Raw genomic sequence first — 23,856 nt, forward strand, 5'->3', positions numbered from 1 at the left:
CCTATATTTTAGATGAGATTAGATTAAACATTATTGTAATTGAATAGTACAATTACAGTATAACAAAATGCAGTTAGCATCTAAGCAGAAGTGCAAATAGAGGAGGGTAGAACATTTACAAGTATTTACAAGTATTCAATATATGTATTATACCAGTGGAATGTGTATATTTAGCAATACTAAATGTGCAATAAGGAGAGCATACATTTTACTAGTAATTACAAGTATATTACTGGGATAATAGTTGTTCGGGTAGAAATTCAAGATACAGTCCTACCTCAGTATAAGGTTTTACCTTAATATAACCATATACAGTGGGGAAAACAAGTATTTGATACACTGCTGATTTTGCAGGTTTTCCCATTTACAAAGCATGTAGAAGTCTGTAATTTTTATCATAGGTACTCTTCAATTGTGAGTGACGGAATCTAAAACAAAAATCCAGAAAATCACATTGTATGATTTTAAAGTAATTCATTTGCATTTTATTGCATGCCATTAGTATTTGATGCAACGGAAAAGCAGAACTTAATATTTGGTACAGAAACCTTTGTTTGCAATTACAGAGATCATACATTTCCTGTAGTTCTTGACCAGGTTTGCACACACTGCAGCAGGGATTTTGGCCCACTCCTCCATACAGCCCTTCTCCAGATCCTTCAGGTTTCGGGGCTGTCGCTGGGCAATACGGACTTTCAGCTCCCTCCAAAGATTTTCTATTGGGTTCAGGTCTGGAGACTGGCTAGGCCACACCAGGACAGTGAGATGCTTCTTACGGATCCACTCCTTAGTTGCCCTGGCTGTGTGTTTCGGGTCATTGTCATGCTGGAAGACCCAGCCACAACCCATCTTCAATGCTCTTACTGAGGGAAGGAGATTGTTAGCCAAGATCTCGCGATACATGGCCCCATCCATCCTCCCCTCAATACGGTGCAGTCGTCCTGTCCCCTTTGCAGAAAAGCATCCCCAAAGAATGACGTTTCCATCTCCATGTTTAACGGTTAGGATGGTGTTCTTGGGGTTGTACTCATCCTTCTTCTTCCTCCAAACACGGCAAGTGGAGTTTAGACCAAAAAGCTCTATTTTTGTCTCATTAGACCACATGACCTTCTCCCATTCCTCCACTGGATCATCCAGATGGTCATTGGCAAACTTCAGACGGCCCTGGACATGCGCTGGCTTGAGCAGGGGGACCTTGCGTGCGCTGCAGGATTTTAGTCCATGACGGCGTAGTGTGTTACTAATAATTTTCTTTGAGCTGCTTGCCTATTGCCCTGTAGCCCATCCTAGCCTTGTGCAGGTCTACAATTTTATCCCTGATGTCCTTACACAGCTCTCTGGTCTTGGCCATTGTGGAGAGGTTGGAGTCTGTTTGATTGAGTGAGTGGACAGGTGTCTTTTATACAGGTAACGAGTTCAAACAGGTGCAGTTAATACAGGTAATGAGTGGAGAACAGGACTTTTTAAAGAAAAACTAACAGGTCTGTGAGAGCAGGAATTCTTACTGGTTGGTAGGTGATCAAATACTTATGTCATGCAATAAAATGTTAATTCATTATTTAGAAATCATACAATGTGATTTTCTGGATGTGTACCTATGATAAAAAATTACAGACCTCTACATGCTTTGTAAGTAGGAAAACCTGCAAAATCAGCAGTGTATCAAATACTTTTTACAGTCCTACCTCAGTATAACCCCAAAAACAGTCCTACCTCAGTATAACCCAATAAAGAGTTTTGCCTTAGTAAAACCATATATACAGTTCTGTCTCCATATAATCCTATGTACAGTCCTATTTATGCATATTAGAACCAGAAGCAAGGCATTGGTTATTTATTTCATTTGCAATGTGTATATAGTGGACGTACGGTGTATGTAGTGGTGTGTGCACTGTGTGTGTGAAGCTATCAGTACAGTGTGTGTGTACAGTGTGTGTACAGTGTGTGTACAGTGTGAGTACAGTGTGTGTACAGTGTGAGTACAATGTGTTCTTCATGCACAGTACATTGTCTGCAAAGTCTTCTGTTACATCTTGTTACAGAACAGTTCGTTTTTGAGTCTTTTTTTTGGCCTCCCAACCTACGTTTTCAATATGGCTGTTCTGTTTGAACCCACTGAAAATGTCCGGGATGGATATTCCACACAGTTGTCTTGAAAAGGCCAGAGTGTTTCTCCCCTCTCTTGGGCCGTGAGTCACATAAAGTCAGAACCCTTGGACATTGACTTTGCTTCAGGGGGATCCATCAAATGACTAGATGGAGGCAAAAGACAGGCCTCAAAAACAATAAAACACTTTGACCCACCGTTTTTCCATCCGTCCAATAGACTCTGACCCCTAAATGTCCCAGGAGGCATTGCAGCTCGTCCAGGTCACCTAGAGGATTTCCTCTCCTGTCTGGCCGTTTTCCATCGATATGCTCTCAGCCCTGGCCATCACTCCTCTGCGGTCTCAGCTGCTCCCCTCCACCCATCCCTCTCGTCCTCCCTTCATCCTCCCTTCAATCTTCATCCGCGCTCTCCTGCCGTCGTCCTGCCTTATCGATTTTCTATTTTCCCTTTCTCCCCCCCGCTTCTCCTCAACGCACCAGTCTCAATCTTCTCAAATGCACTAGCCTTTCTCTCTTACTCTACCTCTCCTCCTTCCATCCATCCATCTCTCTCTCTCTCTCTCTCTCTGTCTTCGGTCGGAGTCTCTGCTCTCTGACTAGGTCAAAGTCCGAGCACTGCTTGGGGCTCCTTAAGGTCCGTAAATGGAGATGTAATGTAATTGAGTGGTGCGGTAATAAAATTTATGAGGGCTGGGCCTGATCTCGTTAGGCCAGCAGGTCTGGAAGTTCTCCAGCGAAGGGAGGAGTGGCAGCATGGCAGTGCAGCGAGGGTGGTTTGGTGGGTGGCTTGGCACAGCTGGGCACTGGAGCTAAGAGGGGTGGGTAATGGAGGAGAAGACTTGCTGTATGACTGTTATTTGACATTCGCTTGAAGAAATGGGTGAACTTGGTCCGTCTACTTTCGTTCCCTGTTATAATGTTTGTAGTGCGCTATGCCACCATTCTCAAGCTTATTGCACTCATGTATCTAATATTTCAATAACTCTATCAATTGCTGCTAGTTCACACTGTTATGTATATTACTGCCATACTTGCCATATCTATAATGTCCAATTATACTACCCAGATTGTTGCTAGTTTACAGTACTCTTTTTTAAACTGCTGCTAGTGTTCAGTGTTATGTATATTGTCGTTTTATTTTATTATTATTTTCTGTCTAGATATATTTTTGCTTATAAACTCTTCCTCTTAATTCTCACTACATAGTTTGTCGTGTGCCATGACATAAGAATTGAATTGTTCTGGATGATGCTGTGTTGTTTGGTGCATTTGACAAAGAAACTGTTGAAACTGTTCTCCGTGTTACAAAGCAGGTTCCAGTGGCACTGTCAATTAAAACATGTCAACATGGCCCAAAACAGTATTTGCAATATATTAGTTTCCATGTGTCCCTTTTCAAGGACTATAAGTCGCTTTACATAGTGGATTGGCATTGCACAATACACAGAAAACTAGGAGTCAAAACTAAGTCTGCACAGCACAAAACAATATGAAACTTAAGGGCAGGGGAAGATGTAGGAGACATTTCTTAAGGATGTAAAAATAGTTAATCCTTTTAACGGGGGTGTATTTTTATTTGGATTTATTTTGACTATTTTGCAAAAACAATATTGATGGAAACAATGTTTTTCAAATAGATAACAATATGCAATGCATGTGATGTTATCATGTAATGAGCTCCACGGCACGTTTCATTCTAAATGCCTAGGGCAACATGTTACTTCCTGTCAAATCAATAAAGCTGTCTAAATTGAAAAATAATGTAACATTGCAAGATTAATATCTTGACTTCTCACTGCAATTTTGAGTTATACCACTCTAGTTTTATCTCTAGGGCCAGTTGACTACAGTGCAGACCGTGATGATTGGTAGGCTCATGAAGATTATTAGAGTAGGGCAATGGCCAATAACATTTAGTCTTTTTTTCCACTGTATCCATTGGTTGGGGTATAATGTACATTTTGACCAGTTGGGTAATTGAAAAATCTCTCTTCTGCTATTTTTAATGTCTGACATCATCACGACCAGTGGTTTTTCTGGACGAAACACATCAATGGAAAAGCACCATTGCAGACTTTTGTCCTATCTACTTTCTATGCAAACTCCCTTCCTCTCCTCCTTGTCTTAATTCATTGGAAGTGAATATTTGCACTGACTGCTAGCTATCTTACTCCCTCATTCTAAGGGTATTCTCAAAAGGCCAGAGGATAATATGCTGAGTGTGATAACAATATTATTCTGAGAATGATTGTTAGAAGCAGACAGAGCCAAAAAGCACAGATACTGTCAGAGGAAGACGGAAGGAGAAATGAAAGCACTGCATGCACGGCCACAGCACTTTGGAACCATTACTTAATTTCCTCTTCAAATAAATGCTGTGTCAAATTTACCAGGGACTCGGCTGTTCTCACGATTCCGTCTAGGAGGAGGGTGAGATGACCACTGGAATGTATTATCCCTTCTCTGTTTCAACTTCAGACACCGTCTGCTACTTATAGTATGCACTCCCCACGCGCCCCCCCCCCCGCACCCCGCCCTATCTGACAACCCCGCCCTGTCTGACTCCCCCCGTCCCTATCTGACTCCCCCCGCCCTATCTGACTGCCCCCGCCCCTACCTGACTCCCCCCGCCCTATCTGACAACCCCCGCCCTGTTTGACTCCCCCGTCCCTATCTGACTCCCCCCGTCCCTATCTGACTCCTCCCGCCCTATCTGACTGCCCCCGCCCCTACCTGACTCCCCCCGCCCTATCCGACTGCCCCCGCCCCTACCTGACTCCCCCCGCACCTATCTGTCTCCCACCCCATCTGACTCCCCCTGCCCCTACCTGACTCCCCCCGCACCTATCTGACTCACCCCGCCCCTACCTGTCTCCCATCCCGCCCCATCTGACTCCCCCCAACCTACCTGTCTCCCATCCCGCCCCATCTGACTCCCCCCACCCCATCTGACTCCCACCCCGCCCCTATCTGACTCCCCCCTGCCCCTATCTGACTCACCCCGCCCCTACCTGTCTCCCATCCCGCCCCATCTGACTCCCCCCACCCTACCTGTCTCCCATCCCGCCCCATCTGACTCCCCCCACCCCATCTGACTCCCACCCCGCCCCTATCTGACTCCCCCCTGCCCCTATCTGACTCGCCCCTGCCCCTATGTGACTCCCCCCTGCCCCTATCTGACTCCCCCTGCCCCATCTATCTCCCACCCCGCCCCTACCTGACTCCCACCCCGCCCCTACCTGAGCACCCCCCTGCCCCTCCCTCTGTAGTTACAAATGTCCAGATCCCAGGATGATTCATCCCCGGTGTCTCCATCAGTGTTGACCTTGACTGGGGTCCAGATGCTGCGTGTCACCCCTGGCAACGAGTCACCAGGCAGGGCCGTGCCGGGCTGAGGCAAGGGCACCGCGACAGTGGAGCTATCACCCAAACAAACGGCTGCTTCTTCGCAGAGCGACGGAGGGATAGATCAAACTCCCCCACAGTGCCAGGTCAGTGCTTCAGATGTTACACTTACAGTTTCATCCCTGTTAGTATGTACACACACGCACACACACAAAAACACACACACGCGCGCGCAGATAACTCAGCACTCCCACAGAAACTCAGACCTCTGTACTCCCACCCTGCTACGGAGCGCCGGCCTCTCTTACTTCCCCCTGCGTTTGATAAACTTCCCCAACACCCCGGATGATTAATGATAGTTAACAGAAGTGAATCAAGGTTAAGAAAGACAGTGTGCCCGTGACAGGCCGGCCAGTCATAGAGGAATGGAGGAGGGCGGCAGACAGAGGAGGTCTGGATGAAGGGTGGTGGTGCTGGTGGTGGTGGTGGGGGGGGGGGGTTGGAGTGGTGGTCGGGGTGATGGAGGGATGGTGGGGTGCGGTAAATAACTTCTTTACAGAAATATACAACACCTCTACTGGCCCTCTACCATGCCAGGTAATTACAGGCCCTGGCCCCCTGTAATAATTCCCATTACAAGCAGAACGGAAGAGTCAGTAACTCACCGTGCTGGACAAGGTGAAGGCAAGGCCACGGAGCGGCGGATCAATATTTCATTTAGTCACCTCTCTCTGCCATCCCGGGCCTGGATCAAATTCCCCCATGGAGGCCGTCGGAGGGGGAGAGGGGGAAGACGTCGGGGGGGGGGGGGGGTGAAGAGAACAGAAACAAGGTCCGCTGAAACAACAACACAAGGTCTCTGATTTCCTTTGGGTTTTCAACAGAGAGAAGGGAACAGGGACTAAAGGGAGAGAGCGTGCATGTGTTCCCGTGCACTTGCATGTGTGTATGTGTGTCGGATCTTGCCTGCACATGTGTGTGTGTGTGTGTGTGTGTGTGTGTACACGTGTGTGTGTTCCGTCAAGGTCGTTGATTGCGCACTGATGTCAAAAGAAACGAACACAACGGAGGAGTCACATGACCTACTCCGGTGCACATCAATCAAGCAACATGACAACTAAAAGGCAACTCTCATCATATCAGAGGAGGACATCCCTGCTCCTCATAACTTCCTCATAACTTCCTCATAAACACGTGGCCCTGTCTTACCCCTCCGCCAGTCCTCCCTCTGTTCCTCTTCTCTCCCAGTGCAGAGATCTCTAGCAGCTGGGAGATGAATCAGCGCATTGATGTGTAGTCCAGACACTCCACTGGAGACTACTGTGCACCTAGACACCAAGTACCAAGTCGGAGCGATGTCCCATCTCTGTGTCTTCCTCACTGTGGGCAGAGGGGCAGTGGTTCTGTTTAGAAGGTATTTATTCAAACTACTTTTACATATCTTGTCATTTGTAGTCTATTGGTGTGAGCTACTTTTAATGTATCTTGTTACCAGATGCTTTAGAGGGTCAAGTCATTTCTCAGTTCTGGTCGTCATGTGGAGCTGGGGTTGGGTTAATTCATAACGAAAGGCATTGCAAGGGTTTCTGTTATACATTCCCACTATAGTCATTAATGTCCGGAATGAAGTAGAGTCTGTGCAACTGAACTAAAGGACAACTAAAGAATCAGCAGTGATAGACCACAGGAAAAGTAGATAAAAAAAAGTGAAATGGGTTTTTGTGATTTTTACCATCTGCATTTTGAAATAGTTAATTTCCTTGTCACATGACTAACTGGGTCATCAGGAAGGCAGTTGGAAGTTCCATCTTGGTGAATTCTTCAAAAGGGTGATATCCATTGTGATTTGCATTTGAAATGAAACTAGATCCTCTTTCCCTACCAATGACGAGCATATATATTTTTTCCACATGAATTTACATTGTATAATGGAATAAATGTACAGAATATAATTAAATGAATGTACGATATATCGTTGATTGAACGTGTAATATATCAGCGTCTGTGATTCTTCATTGATCGGTGGATGACCGAGGCCATACAGGAGTTCAGCCTAAGACAGCTGTTCGTTCTGATGGATTGGCCTGTGTTAGACATGTCCGCCATCGACTGGGAAAACCACAAGAGGTGAGGGAGTCTGTGGTTGGATTGTGGTCACTGGGTTCAGAAGGCATGAGTCAATAGGTTTAAGCACTCAGTGTTGCACCGTGCACCTTCATATTTAACAGTTCAATATGAATTGTGAAAAGAATTCACTTGAATGTGAGTTCCAGCGTTTCATGTTGAAAATGTTTCAGATGCCTGCCTTTTTCTGTAATATACATGCAGCATGCAGAAAGACCTTATGGAAGTGAATTGTTACACGACCTGATAAACATAAAAACTACTTTGACCCAGAGCTATTGATCGTTGCACAAATAAAATCAGAAAAACACTACATTATCTCCTCACTGCTCCTCCCTAATGAAAGGAGTGTGTCTGTGTATCATAGGAACTGACCTTGGATTCCAAAGAAGCCAAACTTTAAGAATGAATCATATACAATGTTCAGCTTGTAGGCCTAATGCAATTAAATTAAAACGTCTGTGTTTGCATGCATGTGTCTGTGTGTGTCTGTGTCTGTGTGTATGTGTGTGTGTGTGTGTATGTGTATGTGTGTGTATGTGTATGTGTGTGTCTGTGTGTGTCTGTGTCTGTGTCTGTGTGTGTCTATGTCTGTGTGTGTGTGTGTGTGTGTGAGTGTGTGTGTTTGTGTGTGTCCCTCTCTCTGAGAAATCTCCCAGAATATTGCCCTGCCAGGAGGATTAGGCCTCTCTATTTGTCTCTTCTCTGTCTTTCTCCCTGTGTGTCCTTGTCTGTCCCTGTTTCACCCTGTCTGTCCCTGACTCTGTCTGTCTGTCCCTGTCTGTCCCTGTCTGTCCCTGTCTGTCCCTGACTCTGTCTGTCTGTCCCAGTCTGTCCCTGTCAGTCCCTGACTCTGTCTGTCTGTCCCTGTCTGTCCCTGTCTGTCCCTGTTTGTCCCTGTCCCTGTCAGTCCCTGTCTCACCCTGTCTGTCCCTGTCTCTCCCTGACAGTCCCTGTCTCACCCTGTCTGTCTCTGTCCCTCTCTGTCTTTCCCTGTCAGTCCCTGTCTCTCCCTGTCTGTCCCTGTATGTCCCTGTCTCTCCCTGTCTGTCCCTGTCTCACCCTGTCTCTCCCTGTCTGTCCCTGTATGTCCCTGTCTCACCCTGTCTTTCCCTGTCTGTCCCTGTGTGTCCCTGTTTCTCCCCGTCTCTCCCAACCAGATCCCAGTATTCTCCCTCAGCCTCTCTTCTGCTCTGACATTCTACTGGTCGGAATGTGACGGGACCTGCCAGGGCGGGTCGATAAACGGGAGCGCTCCTTGAATTCCCTAGGCCTCCCGCACAATCGCTTTAGGAGTCCTGTCTGAATGAACAAGTCGGATTACCTAGAGAGAAGATGGGACAAAGAACCCCCTGTGTTGGACGCAGCCGGCAAGGATGGAGGGAGGGAGTTGTGGGGCTGAATTTAATAAATAACAAATTCCCTTCAGCTGTGCAGAACCAGCCTTTGTGTTTAATTGCACTGTATTGATTTTGGGTTCTCCTTTCTTTCTGTCCCTGGGTGTCACTGGCTCTACTCTCATTTTCAAGACAATCAAGAACCCCAAGGTGGACCTGGGAGCCTGATGCCATTCTGGCTCTCCTTCTCTTTTTCCCTGGCATTCTCTCCATCTTCCTTCCTCTCTCTCTCTCTCTCTCTCTCTCTCTATCTTTATTGTTCTTTCTTTCTTTGTGCATAGATCTCTTTTATACCATATTATGTCCCTCTCTCTATTTGTCTGCAATCATCTTTTGACTGTAGAATTTATCTGACAAAAGACTTTAAATGACTCTGCTTCATTTGTGGGGCAGTGGTGCAACGTCTATACAACAAGATTCTACACTCCCGCACATGGTCTGTAAGGAACGAAACATTAGGCTATTAGGTTTTTAAAGACTGCATGCATGCTAGATTTTTTTGGCTTTTCTTTATTTGGTCATAGAATGTTTCTCTGTTTTGTGTTCTCAACAACAAATGGGAAAGCTTGCTCGGTGTGACCGTAAGAATTCAGGCACAAACCACCACCCACAAAGAGGCACTGCCTTGATGTATTTCATGAAAAGCCTTGCATCCAAGGTTGCATACAAGAATTAAAAAGCTTTATTTTTTACGGAGTAAATACAGAATTACCTAATTGAACTGTGTGGACTTCAATCTTCCATTATAATTCAGAGGCAAGGAACAAAGCAGGCTTCCTATAGTTACATTTCAAACCAAGGTCTCCAAGTGACTTTTAACTTTATTGTTTTCTATCATTCTTGTATCCTGGTTACCAACAAACCTTCAGCATCACATTTTGCTTGGAGACATTTAACAAGGTGTGTTTGCATTTGCCACTCACCTTTAAATAAATGTGCGAGGTGTTAAAAAGTGTTTGGATGCAGGACTGTACAGTACAACAAGTAAAATACCATTGAAACACCTCCATAAACCCATTTCCGAACGCTTGGACCTGTGAATGGTGAAGACAATGGCACGACACATATGTCAACAGATCATCTGCCTCCAAGCATTTCCTAAGGACAGAGATGTATATTTTTCATTTAAAAGGCAATACAATTGTAGCATGCCTCCCGTTAAAGAGCAGACCTGACATTTCCTGCCATTATAGACACAATGCACTCTATTAGTGAATGAATGGCAATTAAGTGTTGGCAAAAATGTCAGGAGAATTACAGATCACTGCTGAGGTGGGCATGGTGCAGCATGTCACCGATCCCCCCCTCTCTTCTCTGCCTCTCTTCTCTGCCTCTCTTCTCTCCCTCTCTTCTCTCCCTCTCTTCTCTCCCTCTCTTCTCTGCCTCTCTTCTCTCCCTCTCTTCTCTCCCTCTCTTCTCTCCCTCTCTTCTCTCCCTCTCTTCTCTGCCTCTCTTCTCTCCTTCTCTTCTCTCCCTCTCTTCTCTTTCTTTCATCTCCCCCTTTCATCCCTCCATCTCTTCTCTCCCTCTCTCTGGTCGATCTCTCGCTCTCTTTTCTCCCTCTCTCTGGTCGATCTCTCCCTCTCTTCTCTCCCTCTCTCTGGTCTTATTCTTCCCCCCATTCTCTCCATCTCTCCATTCTCAGCTCGTATGGGCAATTTTTTTAAGGAATGTTTATTATTCACAGTTGCTTTCTTCTACTTTTTGTAGTGGAAGAAAAAGGAAGCAGATGCTGTTGTTTGATAGGGCTCAGACCTTTCACGTGTTCACCAGTCGGGTTCTTAAATAACACTGGGAGTGTGTTGGTGGCAGACATGTTTCTACACACTCTCGGCCGACGGACAAGAAAGTAAAAAAATGTCACCCTTACCTCCAATTAAGGATTTAATAAATAAAAAATATTTGTATACGTTTTTAGGCGATGTTAATTGTTAATTGCATACCTCTTATTCGCTCTATCTCTCTCACAGGCACTCTCTCCATCTCTTTATCTTCATCCCATCCTCTCACCCTCTTCCATTCTCCCCCCCCCCCGCCCCCCCGCCCCTTGCTGCCCGTCTGTTTGTCTTTGAACCACTGAGAGGGCAGGTTTCCTGTAATCCTCTTCACACACAACGTTCCCTCCTCATCAGACCCTGTGTGGATAAAGTGGCAGGTATCCAGTCTATTCTGTTCATGTAACAGAGACTCAAACATGGACTCAAACTTTTGGCTGGAATTCTATAGATCCTCATAGAACCAAGTTCACAGAGTGCCTTTGATTATGACCTACAGACTACAGAAAGGGACAGGGGAGACACTGTTCTAAAGCCTGGAGGTATCTAACTGTGAGGAGAGGCTACCAGGTTCTGATACAGAGTCTACAACCATTCTGTGACTTCATATGACCATGGTAAACAGCCAATACACAATAGTTTTACAGGTCAGTTCATGGATACTTAGTTATCTGGTCCTGTTTGGGTCTTCAGGCAGCACTGAAAGGCAGTGGTGACAACCTTGAATCCAAGTAATTATTCCATTTTGGACATGCAGCCTTGATCCTGGTAATAGAACACAGATTCAGAAGACGTCACTCTGGTGGTAGATGTCAAATCCACTTCTATAGTACCCCCCAATTAGATGTTCCTGGCATTCCTAACAGGTTGCAAATAGCTGCTAATGGACGGAAACTCTGGGTCTGCTAGATCGTCATCAGAAAACATGAAACATGTTCAACAGGATAATTGAATAGTACGAGAGAACATTTGGAGACACAAAGTGTCAGAATCCAGCTTTTCTGGTGCTCTTCTACCAATCAGCAAAAGGGAAAGAAATAGATGAGCTCCGCCTCCGACCCACAAGCCAATGAGATGCAGAAATTGTCTCCTGCTGTTATCACTAGGAGACACACAGCTTTCTCATCTTCCCAATGTTCCACAGCAGGACTCCAAATTCACCAGAGTTTCAGGGGCAAATCAAGCAGACACGGTCTTCCCGCTGTCGCTAGGCTCGACGGATAAAGTTTGCCTGCCTTAGCAACAGTAACCATGTGGATTGGGACAGCGTGGAATGTCGATTCATTCTGCTCAGAACAGACTCATTCCATTCAATGGTGCATTTTCTCTTCCTTTCCTCCTTTTTGTTTATTTGTTAGAACACTTAGGTTGTTTGTTAGAACACTTCAGTTGTTTGTTAGAACAAAATATTGTTGTGTGATGTGTTTATCTGTCTATACCAAAAAGCATTCAGATCAAATATATACAGTACGTATAAAGTACCAGTCAAACATGTGGACACACGGATCCATTAAAGTGAATGGGTAAGTTTGTCCAAACCTTTGTCTGGAACTGTATATATAGCGTAACAATCTTTTTTGAATGAAACTTGTCCCTCTCATTTCTCAAACATAGAAGCATGCCCTGATTGTCATGTATCGGCACAAACGTACAGCTTTTCCAAAAGACTAACGTGATGTTTCTCCATGCCTTCAGTTTTCATTTTCCTTACAGTTCAATTCTGACCTCTTGCCTGATAGCTGCTTATTAATCACCTGGGAAAGATTTTCACTACAGTCACCTTGAGGTTGCACCTCTTTAATTATCCACACAGGTCAGAGGTCGAATACACATCTCCTGTATTAGGGGTCACATAGGTCAATAAACCCACATGGGACAGAGGATAATGCAGTATATTCTGCTCTGTGCTAACTTGGGGTGATTAGCACCATTGGGATCTAGGGGGTTGATCACAGACACATTTGATTATAAGATCTACACAGGATTTAGCCTTCCCAAACATTTGATTATATGATCTACACAGGATTTAGCCTTCCCAAACATTTGATTATAAGATCTACACAGGATTTAGCCTTCCCAAACATTTGATTATAAGATCTACACAGGATTTAGCCTTCCCAAACATTTGATTATATGATCTACACAGGATTTAGCCTTCCCAAACATTTGATTATATGATCTACACAGGATTTAGCCTTCCCAAACATTTGATTATATGATCTACACAGGATTTAGCCTTCCCAAACATTTGATTATATGATCTACACAGGATTTAGCCTTCCCAAACATTTGATTATATGATCTACACAGGATTTAGCCTTCCCAAACATTTGATTATATGATCTACACAGGATTTAGCCTTCCCAAACATTTGATTATATGATCTACACAGGATTTAGCCTTCCCAAACATTTGATTATATGATCTACACAGGATTTAGCCTTCCCAAACATTTGATTATATGATCTACACAGGATTTAGCCTTCCCAAACATTTGATTATATGATCTACACAGGATTTAGCCTTCCCAAACATTTGATTATAAGATCTACACAGGATTTAGCCTTCCCAAACATTTGATTATATGATCTACACAGGATTTAGCCTTCCCAAACATTTGATTATATGATCTACACAGGATTTAGCCTTCCCAAACATTTGATTATATGATCTACACAGGATTTAGCCTTCCCAAACATTTGATTATATGATCTACACAGGATTTAGCCTTCCCAAACATTTGATTATATGATCTACACAGGATTTAGCCTTCCCAAACATTTGATTATATGATCTACACAGGATTTAGCCTTCCCAAACATTTGATTATATGATCTACACAGGATTTAGCCTTCCCAAACATTTGATTATAAGATCTACACAGGATTTAGCCTTCCCAAACATTTGATTATATGATCTACACAGGATTTAGCCTTCCCAAACATTTGATTATATGATCTACACAGGATTTAGCCTTCCCAAACATTTGATTATATGATCTACACAGGATTTAGCCTTCCCAAACATTTGATTATATGATCTACACAGGATTTAGCCTTCCCAAACATTTGATTATATGATCTACACAGGATTTAGCCTTCCCAAACATTTGATTATATGATCTACACAGGATTTAGCCTTCCCAAACATTTGATTATATGATCTACACAGGATTTAGCCTTCCCAAACATTTGATTATATGATCTACACAGGATTTAGCCTTCCCAAACCCGCATTCAGTTTGTCTGGCTACACAAAATTCTTGTTCCAGCAAAATGCCCACAGAGTTTACATTGTTCTGCACAGTGAGTCTGGATCACCTTAAACGACTTCAAAAGTGGCCATCTCAGACTGCAGCAAATGATAGAGCAGTGAAATGATGAATCAGACAAGCAATCAGTCTCCTTCTGTCTGGCCTGTGAATCAGGTAGTCTATACTAATAGCTATTCCAGACAGGAGGTCAGGCAACAAAAGGTCTCTGGTTTGAATCCCAGAAACCTGCAGTGTGTAACATCTGTCAATATTCCCTTTACCAAGTCACTTAACCCTAATTGCTCTTGTAAGTCACTCTGGATAAGATTGTGAGCTAAATGACACAATTTTAAATGTACATGCTTCTTAGTCTTTGAGAAAATGTGTAATTGCCAAGGAACTTGGGCACAATGCTGCCTAGAGAGCATGTACAAAGACACACACACACACACACACACACACACACTAACTGGCACACATGCACCTCACTCTCACACAGAGAACGTCTAATTGCTTCAGCTGGGATTTAATTAGCCTGAGTAACAACCTGACCACACACCCACCCACCTCTCACCCCCTCTCCCTCCACAGCTTAACCTTATCAATTCACCCCCCAAACACCCAGACACCCATCCATACCTTACACCCCCTGACTATCTCCATCTCACACAACTTACACACATGCACACCAGCACACACGCACGCACCCACACACACACACACACACACACACACACACACACAGTTGATCAGAAGAGACAGGTGACGACAGGTTGAAGCGCAGCAGCCAATCAGATCACGCTTCTGATGAGTGACCTTGCTGAGCTGCAGCTGATTGGTGTTGTAAGAGCTGTCAATCACCCTAGGACCCACCTGACAGGAGAATGACAGATAGAGTAAGGGTGGAAAAGACATGGACAGAACGACAAAAAAGATAGAAAGAGAAAGAGAGGCACAAAGAGAAAAATAGTGAAAGAGGGAGAGACAGACAGGTAAGCCAGAGAGAAACAAATATTCAAAGAAAAATCGTTTCTGGTTATGGTTATAAAAAGGTTATGGTTATAAAAGAATGAGTCAGGATCCATTATAAGGAGAAGGGGAACAGAGGAGTAATTGAAGTGAGACAACGAAAAAATCTATGGAATAATTGATTGAGTGTATTTCTAAACTGTCTGCAGTTATTGAAGGATTTTGAATTATGACCTTGCACGGTGACTTTTGTTTCCATCTTCTCTGTGTACCTGTACTTTGACGTCTTATAATGAACACATCTTTACAGGACCGTGTTGTCTAAGAGGTGTCCTTGGACTCTGCAGCAGAGGAAGATGCACGCAAACACACACACACACACACACACACACACAGAGACATCACAGACACACACACACACACACAGAGCCATCACAGACACATAAATACACGAACACACACAAAATTCAAGCCATCTAGTCTGCACATTTCTCTGCCTGTCTGTCTGTCGGCCTGTCTGTCTGTCGGCCTGTCTGTCTATCGGCCTGTCTGTCTATCGGCCTGTCTGTCTGTCGGCCTGTCTGTCTGTCTTGCTTTAATCAGTCACCAGTGCTAAACACCGTCGGCTGTAAACGGGCAATTAATAATGTGTGTTTTTTTATGCCACACGCTAGCAGAAGGATTACAGGAATAATCTGCTTAATGAGAAGCCAACTAAAGATGGGATCCACTGCAGCCCCAGGGGGGGAGCCATTGTCTGGGGGCAACAGCGGTTATCCAGCCCTTATGTTCTACAACACAAACATATCTGTGTTCCCCACCTGGTAGGGCCAGCCTACACCCTAAACCCACCCACAAGTCAGACACGTGCTAAATCACCTTCAAAGGCCTTCTCCCCGTTATGGCGACAATCCCCTCCACTCACTCTCCCACTGTATACTTGTTGCAGTTCTCTACGACGAGCAGATGATGCACAACGTGATCTATAACAAATTCACAACCAGGACTTCTGCTCTGTGTGTCGTCACATGCGACAAAACGTGGCGGCGTTTTTTCCGAACGTCTGTCGGCGCCTGTCAACAATACTGTGTCTCCGTGGCCACCACAAGCACACGAGACAGTTGGGTTGTCGGCCCTCGACAGGCCTTATCATTCAGTCAGATTGCCATGCCACACCACACTCTCCTGGCCCTGTCTCCCCTTATTTTTCAGATGGCAAGGAAAGATACAGGGAGAACCAAGATGCTTAAAAGAGGAGGGGGTGCAGTTTAAGAGGTTAGTGTTGTCCAATTTCTTGGCTGATTGAGAACATGCTAACCAGCTGGGGCCTAACTTGTCCTCATAATGAAGCCAAGAGGCTGTTTAATGGGGTGACTCATGCAGTTGTGAGGTCATCATGCCGGGACACCGTGCGGGGGGTGGGGGGGTGGTTGGGGTAAAATTAGAGGGGCGTTTCGAAATAGATTGAATGGACATGAGCACTCCAAGCTAAGCCCTGTTAAAACCTTGGCACCATTATGAAGGTTTACTTGAATTTAAGCCACATTGAATGCATAGAGTATTGACGGTAATCTTGCAGTCCTCCACTGCCAATTGAATTGTGACAGGTCAAATTGACCGTCAATTTTCATTAAATGTTCTGTCCCTTTGCCAACAAGACAACAAGGCTTGTTGCTTTGAAAGGTACATCATACCTTAAAATAAACGTCTGTTAACTGTGTTCATGAGATTCCAGTACATTTAGAGACATTATTTACACTCCACTGGCATTACATCACTGCTTTGATGATGTCATGGGGGACCTGATCTGTGTTAAGAGTTAATTAACCCTTGCCTCAAGTCTCTCCCACTTGACCCCATGACCCCAAGGGGGAGGTCACACACCTGACAGCGTGTCATTCATCACCATCGTGTTCCTATATGTATTACGTCCACAATAATCTGTTAGACTGTAGACTCAAATGTAAACAGAGGAAAATAAGATGTATTAACAAAAATGTATTTCATATGTTATAATGATTATTTTGGGGATATTTATCAAGCCGTATTTCAAACAGCCACAAACACTTTGTAAAGGTGGCTCATATTTGAATTAAATAGTACAGTGTTCACTTGAAGCTGGGCCATCACAGTTACATTGTAATACAATACAATAACAATCAGCATCTGAAGCATGTGGATCCAGCTGGGTAAAAGTTTTAGGACCTGGTGGAACAGCGCTGAGGATCCAGGTTGATAAAGGTTTTAGGACCTGGTGGAACAGCGCTGAGGATCCATGTGGGTAAAGGTTCTGGGAGCAGATGAAACAGAGCTGAGGATCCAGATGGGTAAAGGTTCTAGGACCAAGTGGAACAGAGCTGAAGATCCAACTGGGTAAAGGTTCTAGGAGCAGGTGAAACAGAGCTGAGGATCCAGATGGGTAAAGGTTCTAGGAGCAGGTGAAACAGAGCTCAGGATCCAGGTGGGTAAAGGTTCTAGGACCTGGTGGAACAGCGCTGAGGATCCAGGTTAATAAAGGTTTTAGGACCTGGTGGAACAGCGCTGAGGATCCATGTGGGTAAAGGTTCTGGGAGCAGGTGAAACAGAGCTGAGGATCCAGATGGGTAAAGGTTCTAGGACCAGGTGGAACAGAGCTGAGGATCCAGCTGGGTAAAGAATCTAGGGCCAGGTGAAACAGCGCTGAGGATCCAGGTGGGTAAAGGTTCTAGGACCAGGTGGAACAGAGCTGAGGATACAGCTGGGTAAAGGTTCTAGGACCAGGTGAAACAGAGCTGAGGATCCAGGTGGATAAAGGTTCTAGGAGCAGGTGAAACAGAGCTGAGGATCCAGGTGGGTAAAGGTTCTAGGACCAGCTGAAACAGAGCTGAGGATCCAGATGGGTAAAGGTTCTAGGATCAAGTGGAACAGAGCTGAAGATCCAACTGGGTAAAGGTTCTAGGACCAGGTGAAACAGAGCTGAGGATCCAGGTGGGTAAAGGTTCTAGGACCAGGTGAAACAGAGCTTAAGATCCAACTGGGTAAAGGTTCTAGGACCAGGTGAAACTGCGCTGAGGATCCAGGTGGGTAAAGGTTCTAGGACTAGGTGGAACAGAGCTGAGGATCCAGCTGTATAAAGGTTCTAGGACCAGGTGAAACAGTGCTGAGGATCCAGGTGGGTAAAGGTTCTGGGACCAGGTGAAACAGAGCTGAGGATCCAGGTGGTTAAAGGTTCTAGGACCAGGTGAAACAGTGCTAAGAATCCAGCTGGATAAAGGTTCTACAACCAGGAGGAACAGAGCTGAAGAGCCAAATGGGTAAAGGTTCTAGGACCAGGTGGAACAGAGCTGAGGATCCAGGTGGGTAAAGGTTCTAGGACCAGGTGGAACAGAGCTGAGGATCCAGCTGGGTAAAGAATCTAGGGCCAGGTGAAACAGCGCTGAGGATCCAGGTGGGTAAAGGTTCTAGGACCAGGTGGAACAGAGCTGAGGATCCAGCTGGGTAAAGGTTCTAGGACAATAGGTGGGGGACAGTGCAGAGACAACCGGGAGAGGCGTTAATGTTTAACGGTACTCAGAACCAGAGAAGAGACACTTCTCTCTGTCAAGGTAAGCAGTCAGAAACTATTAACTGTTCCCTGAGCAGCGCCTGAAAAGGCCGGCACCGCATCCACTTAACCCCTTCGCCTTGACCAGACGTGCTGCACACAAATTACAGGTTGTTGGTAGCATTAAAGCAGGTAATTTCCCTTCGATTTTTGTATGCCCGAGCTAAGGCTTTGTGATGCCAGAGAAAAAAAAGAAACGTCGATCTATTGAAGAGAATAGGGAAGTAGAGAAAAGACTTCAAAGGGTAATTTTGGTGGGAAATTGCGGGAAATCGTGGGTTTCTTTCAGAGGTTTGCTATTACCTGGACTGAGAACTGTGTGTCCGTGTGTTTGTGTGTGTGTGTGTGTGTGTATTAAATAGGAAATATACTGTATCAAAATTAATAGGAAATATAGTAATTGACAAGGTTAAAAATAATTATTTTTAATTGAAATAATAATTGTGTCCTTCAAACTTTGCTTTCGTCAAAGAATCCTCAATTTGCAGCAATTACAGCCTTGCAGACCTATTGCAATCTAGTTGTCAGTTTGTTGAGGTAATCTAAAGTGATTTCACCCAATGCTTCCTGAAGCACCTCCCACAATTTGGATTGGCTTGACGGCACTTCTTACGAACCATTTGGTCAAGCTGCTCCCACAACAGCTCAATAGGGTTGAGATCTGTTGACTGTGCTGGCCACTCCAATCCATAATAGATAGAATACCAGCTGACTGCTTCTTCCCTGAGTAGCATTCTGCATAGTTTGGAGCTGTGCTTTGGGTCATTGTCCTAATGTAGGATGAAATTGGCTCCAATCAAATGCCGTCCACAGGGTATGGCAAGACATTGCAAAATGGAGTGGTAGCCTTCTTTAAGATCCCTTTTCCCCAGTAAATATCTCCAACTTAACCACCACCAAAGCACCCCAAGACCATCACATTTCCTACCTCATGCTTGACAGATGGCGTCAAGCACTCTTCCAGCATCTTTTCATTTGGTCTGCATCTGATGAATGTTCTTTGTGATCCCAACACATCAAACGTCATCCTTCCATAACACTTTTATCCAGACATCCTCTGTCCAGTCTCTGTGCTCTTTTGCCCATCATCATTTTTCTTTTAATTGGCAAGTCTGAGATATGGCTTTTACTTTGCAACTCTGCCTAGAAGACCAACATCTTGGAGTTGCCTCTTCACTGTTGACATTGAAACTGGTGTTTTGTTGGACTATTTCATGAAGCTGCCAGCCGATGACCTGTGAGGAATCTGTTTTTCAAATTAGACACCATAATGTATTTGTCCTCTTGCTCAATTGTGGCCTCACACTTTGCTTTCTATTCTGGTTAGAGCCAGTTTACTCTGTTCTGATAAGGGAGTAGTATAGAGCGCTGTCCAAGATCTTCAGTTCCTTGGCAATTTCTCACATGGAATAGCCTTCATTTCTCAGAAAAATAATAGATAGACAAGTTTCAGAAGAATTTTCTTTGTTTCTGGGCTTTTTGAGCCTAATCAAAACCACAATTGCTGATTCTCTATATACTCAGCTTGTCTAAAGAAGGCCAGTTAAATTGCTTCTTTACAGTTTTTTACAATCACTTTAAACCGTGGCCTTGATAATCAGAACATTCCGCAATGAGAACCAGTAAGTCATCAGCATGCACTAAACATCTTGCTACTCTCAATTGTCAAATGACTGCATACCAATGTTTATCACAGAGTAGGTTATGTGACCAAGTGTCTTCTTACTGTAATGTTCCCTGTAGAATTGAGACTAGGCCAAATAGGGGAGGCAGAGGCAAAATTCTGACTGACCAACAAAATCTGGTTGTGGTAGATTTGGTTCGGGACAGAAATGATATTCGCCTTACAGAAATTCGCCAGCATATCTTGGACAATGAAGACATGTTCAACAATATGGAATCCATAAGTTTGCCGACTATTGCACGCATGCTGAAAATGCACCAGTTGTCTTTAAAACAACTATACCGTGTGTCTTTTGAAAGAAATGCAGACAGAGTGAAGCAAATGAGGACTGAGTATGTGCTGGCTGTTAAAATTCCCAAAAAATTCTACATTGTACAAATAATCAGTAAATCTCTTTCCAAAATGTATTTTTAGAGGGTGATGGAGCTGGATGCTGATGACAACCATCACAAATTCATATATTTGGATGAGGCAGGCTTTAACCTGGCCAAGACAAGGAGGAGTGGTTGAAATTTCATTGGCCAGCGGGCAACCATGCAAGAACCTGGACAACATGGGGCCAACATTACCATGTGTGCGGCTATATCAGAAGATGCTGTGGTGGGACGCAGACCTCGTATTGGATCATATAATGCAGCTCTCCTTGTAACCGTCCTTGATGAGCTCGATCAGGTCTATAGAGCTGATGGCGTGACCCATGTCATTGTGTGGGAAAATGTCAGGTTCCACCATGCTCATATGGTGCAAGCATGGTTTCAGGCCCATGCACAATTTACCACCCTGTAATTACCCCCATACTCTCCTTTCCTTAACCCGATTGAGGAATGTATCTCCCCTTGGAGATGGAAGGTTTATGATAGGCGCCCTCATAAACAAGTCACTCTTCTCCAGGCCATGGATGATGCATGCAATGACATCACGGCAGACCAGTGTCAGGCCTGCATTCGCCATGCCCGAAGGATTTTTCCAAGATGTTTGGCTAATGAAAACATCCATTGTGATGTAGATGAGAACCTATGGCCAAATCCACAAGACAGAGTTGATGAAAATATAGAAGTACAGTAATCACTCCTATGTTTTGCTTTTTACAGTACAAGCAAGCAAGTTGAGGAACACTGCATTTGATGTTTTACAGTACTGTCTTTTCTTTTTTATTTCGTAGCTAATTATTTTGCTTTGATTCAAATAAACCTATGTTGTGATTGTACTGTATTGTTTTTCATCAATACATTTCAGATTTTGTTCAATGATTCCACTGTGTCTGTAGTATTCCCCCTACTACTGCAGTACTTTTACAGGGATGTATTTACATGTAGTACCATAATGAAACATGTATCACCTATTTTGTACTACAATATTTAATGACTGTACGAACAATGACACAGTGATACTATCGGTTGCTTGTGTGTGGGTGATCTAAATTAATGTTTCAATGGTATTTCACAATAAATTTGTTTTTTGAACCAATGATTGTGCAAGTGCAAGATTTCTTTAAAGATATGAATGCACAATGCAATGTTTTGAACATTGGACAGCCTGTGTTACAAGTGATGACCGTTTTGAGTTTTGTGTCTAGAGTTTTGAAAAATGACGTCAAGGTTCTGAAATTAGTGCCAAAGTGATTGTAAAAAACTGTAATTAGCACAACAGTTTTCAGCTATGCTAACAAAATTGCAAAAAGGGGTTTATAATGATCAGTCAGCCTTTTAAAATGATGAACTTGAATTAGGAAACAAAACATGCCACTGGAACACAGGACTGATGGTTGATGATGATGGGCCTCTGTACGCCTGAATAGATATTTCATAAAAAATCAGCCGTTTCAAGCTACAATAGTCATTTACAACATTAAAAATGTCTAGACTGTATTTCTGAACTTCTGATAAAATAACATTTCTGATGTTATTTTAACAGCCAAAACTATTTTCTCTTCTTGTGAAAACAAGGACATTTCTAAGTGACTTTTGAAAGGTGGTGTAGGTTTACAATGGTCACTCTGTTGGCCAACTTACAGCCACCTCTCACTCTCTCTCTCTTACACACACACACACACACACACACACGCACAGACATTCTCTGTAAGATGATACTGTGGCATGCATTGAGTGGAGATAGGCAGACAGGCCATCCATCTATATACACCAGCAAACAAACATACACACACACACACACACGTACACCTACACACACATGCAGACATCACGGAGGTAGATGTTGATAGAGACAACTTTAGCTTGGAGACATTCCAAGAAAAGCATATGAATTGTGACCTACCTCCTTTCATGGCAGGACCACCAAACACAGAAGGGAAATAGGAATGAATGTTCTTACCTCTGAACAACAGTGAGGAACATAGAAGACTTCAACTGAACTCTCTTCTATCCCAGGTGTTATCAACAGATGCTCCTGGCCTATAGTCGTTCTGCTAAAAGCGGGTTATTATGGGCTGGACATTGTAACATTTTAGTCTTCATCTGTACTGCGGCTAGGGGAGACTTTCCATGGGTCAGTCTAGGGGTCAATATGGAGAGACACATGCAAGAGAGAGAGCAAGGCTGAAGGTCAGAGGGAGAGAGAGGGAGAGAGAGGGAGGGGGAGGGAGAGAGAGAGGGAGGGAGGGGGAGAAAGAGAAGGGGAAAGGAAAAGAGAGATAGGGGAGAGAGAGAAAGACTGTGAAGAAAGAGAAAGGCCGGTGGGGCAATAAGAATGACGGCAAGAGGAGAGAAAAAGTTAAAGGAAAGGGCAGAGGGTGCGACCTGGCGTTGAATGAGTCCGCCTGACGTCAGCGTGGGTGGAGCAGATCTCTCTCCCTCTCGTTCGGTTGCAGCTGTGCTGTTGTTTAAGCGGGCCTGGTGGGGCTGCCGACCACCTCCTGTATGCCCTATGACCTGCCGCTGGGGGCGGTGGAAGAGAGGTGGCTTGGTGCCTGGGGAGGGAATGTACACACTGTCAGGGTCACCTCTGCAGACCCCGGCGAGCACCCCTTCACAATACGCCACCTTGGCGCGGCGAGGACTCCATTGTTCACTGGGACAATGGCGTCTGAAGGAGAGAGTCCGAGGGGAGGGGAACGGGGAGGAAGAGGGAAGGGAGGCACCTGGTGACACTTTAGGGACGGACGGATGTTGGGAGGGGGACGGGGGGAGGACGGGGGGAGGACGGGGGGGGGCCCTGGGTCACAGACCAGCAGTGTGGGGTTGTTTAGGGACTTCTGAGGAGATCGGCAGGTGTGCCTGTGATGTGAGGTGATGTGAGTTCCTCTAAGTTAACATATGGACTGTGACGTTCTCTTGTTGTTTTGTCTCTGTACTGCAGCACAAAACTATACACTGACCACATAAAGTTCAACTGCAGAGTGCTGAGCTTCTCTGTGGGTATTTGTACTCATACCGGGTAAACCGTTTCGAAGTTATAGCTCGTTCTGTACGTCTGTTCGTGTGTCACCGTCATGGTTGTAGGTAGGCGGGACAACATGAGCAGAGCGAGATTCGGGAAACATCCTTTACTTCCTTCTTTCAATAAGTACCAAAACAAAAGAAACCAAGGCGAGCCACCACCCATGAACTGAAGCACAAACAGCGCAAACAATGATTCACAAATTCAGACAAAAATAAAGG

General features: G+C 44.6%; 1 long non-coding RNA gene across 2 annotated transcripts; it reads left to right on the forward strand.

Moving 5' to 3' along the window:
- Nucleotides 1-5,417: 5,417 nt before the first annotated feature.
- On the forward strand, nucleotides 5,418-9,006 carry LOC117595387. 2 transcript variants are annotated; one of them, XR_004576609.1, is made up of 3 exons: nucleotides 5,418-5,600; nucleotides 6,703-7,581; nucleotides 8,739-9,006. It is a non-coding gene; the product is annotated as an uncharacterized LOC117595387 (long non-coding RNA). The 2 variants fall into 2 exon arrangements; XR_004576608.1 differs by lacking the exon at nucleotides 5,418-5,600 and having other exon boundaries at nucleotides 6,286-7,581.
- The last annotated feature ends 14,850 nt before the right edge of the window (nucleotides 9,007-23,856 follow it).

Source organism: Esox lucius, chromosome 2 (genome assembly GCF_011004845.1).
Source record: "Esox lucius isolate fEsoLuc1 chromosome 2, fEsoLuc1.pri, whole genome shotgun sequence".
Lineage (NCBI taxonomy): Eukaryota > Metazoa > Chordata > Actinopteri > Esociformes > Esocidae > Esox > Esox lucius.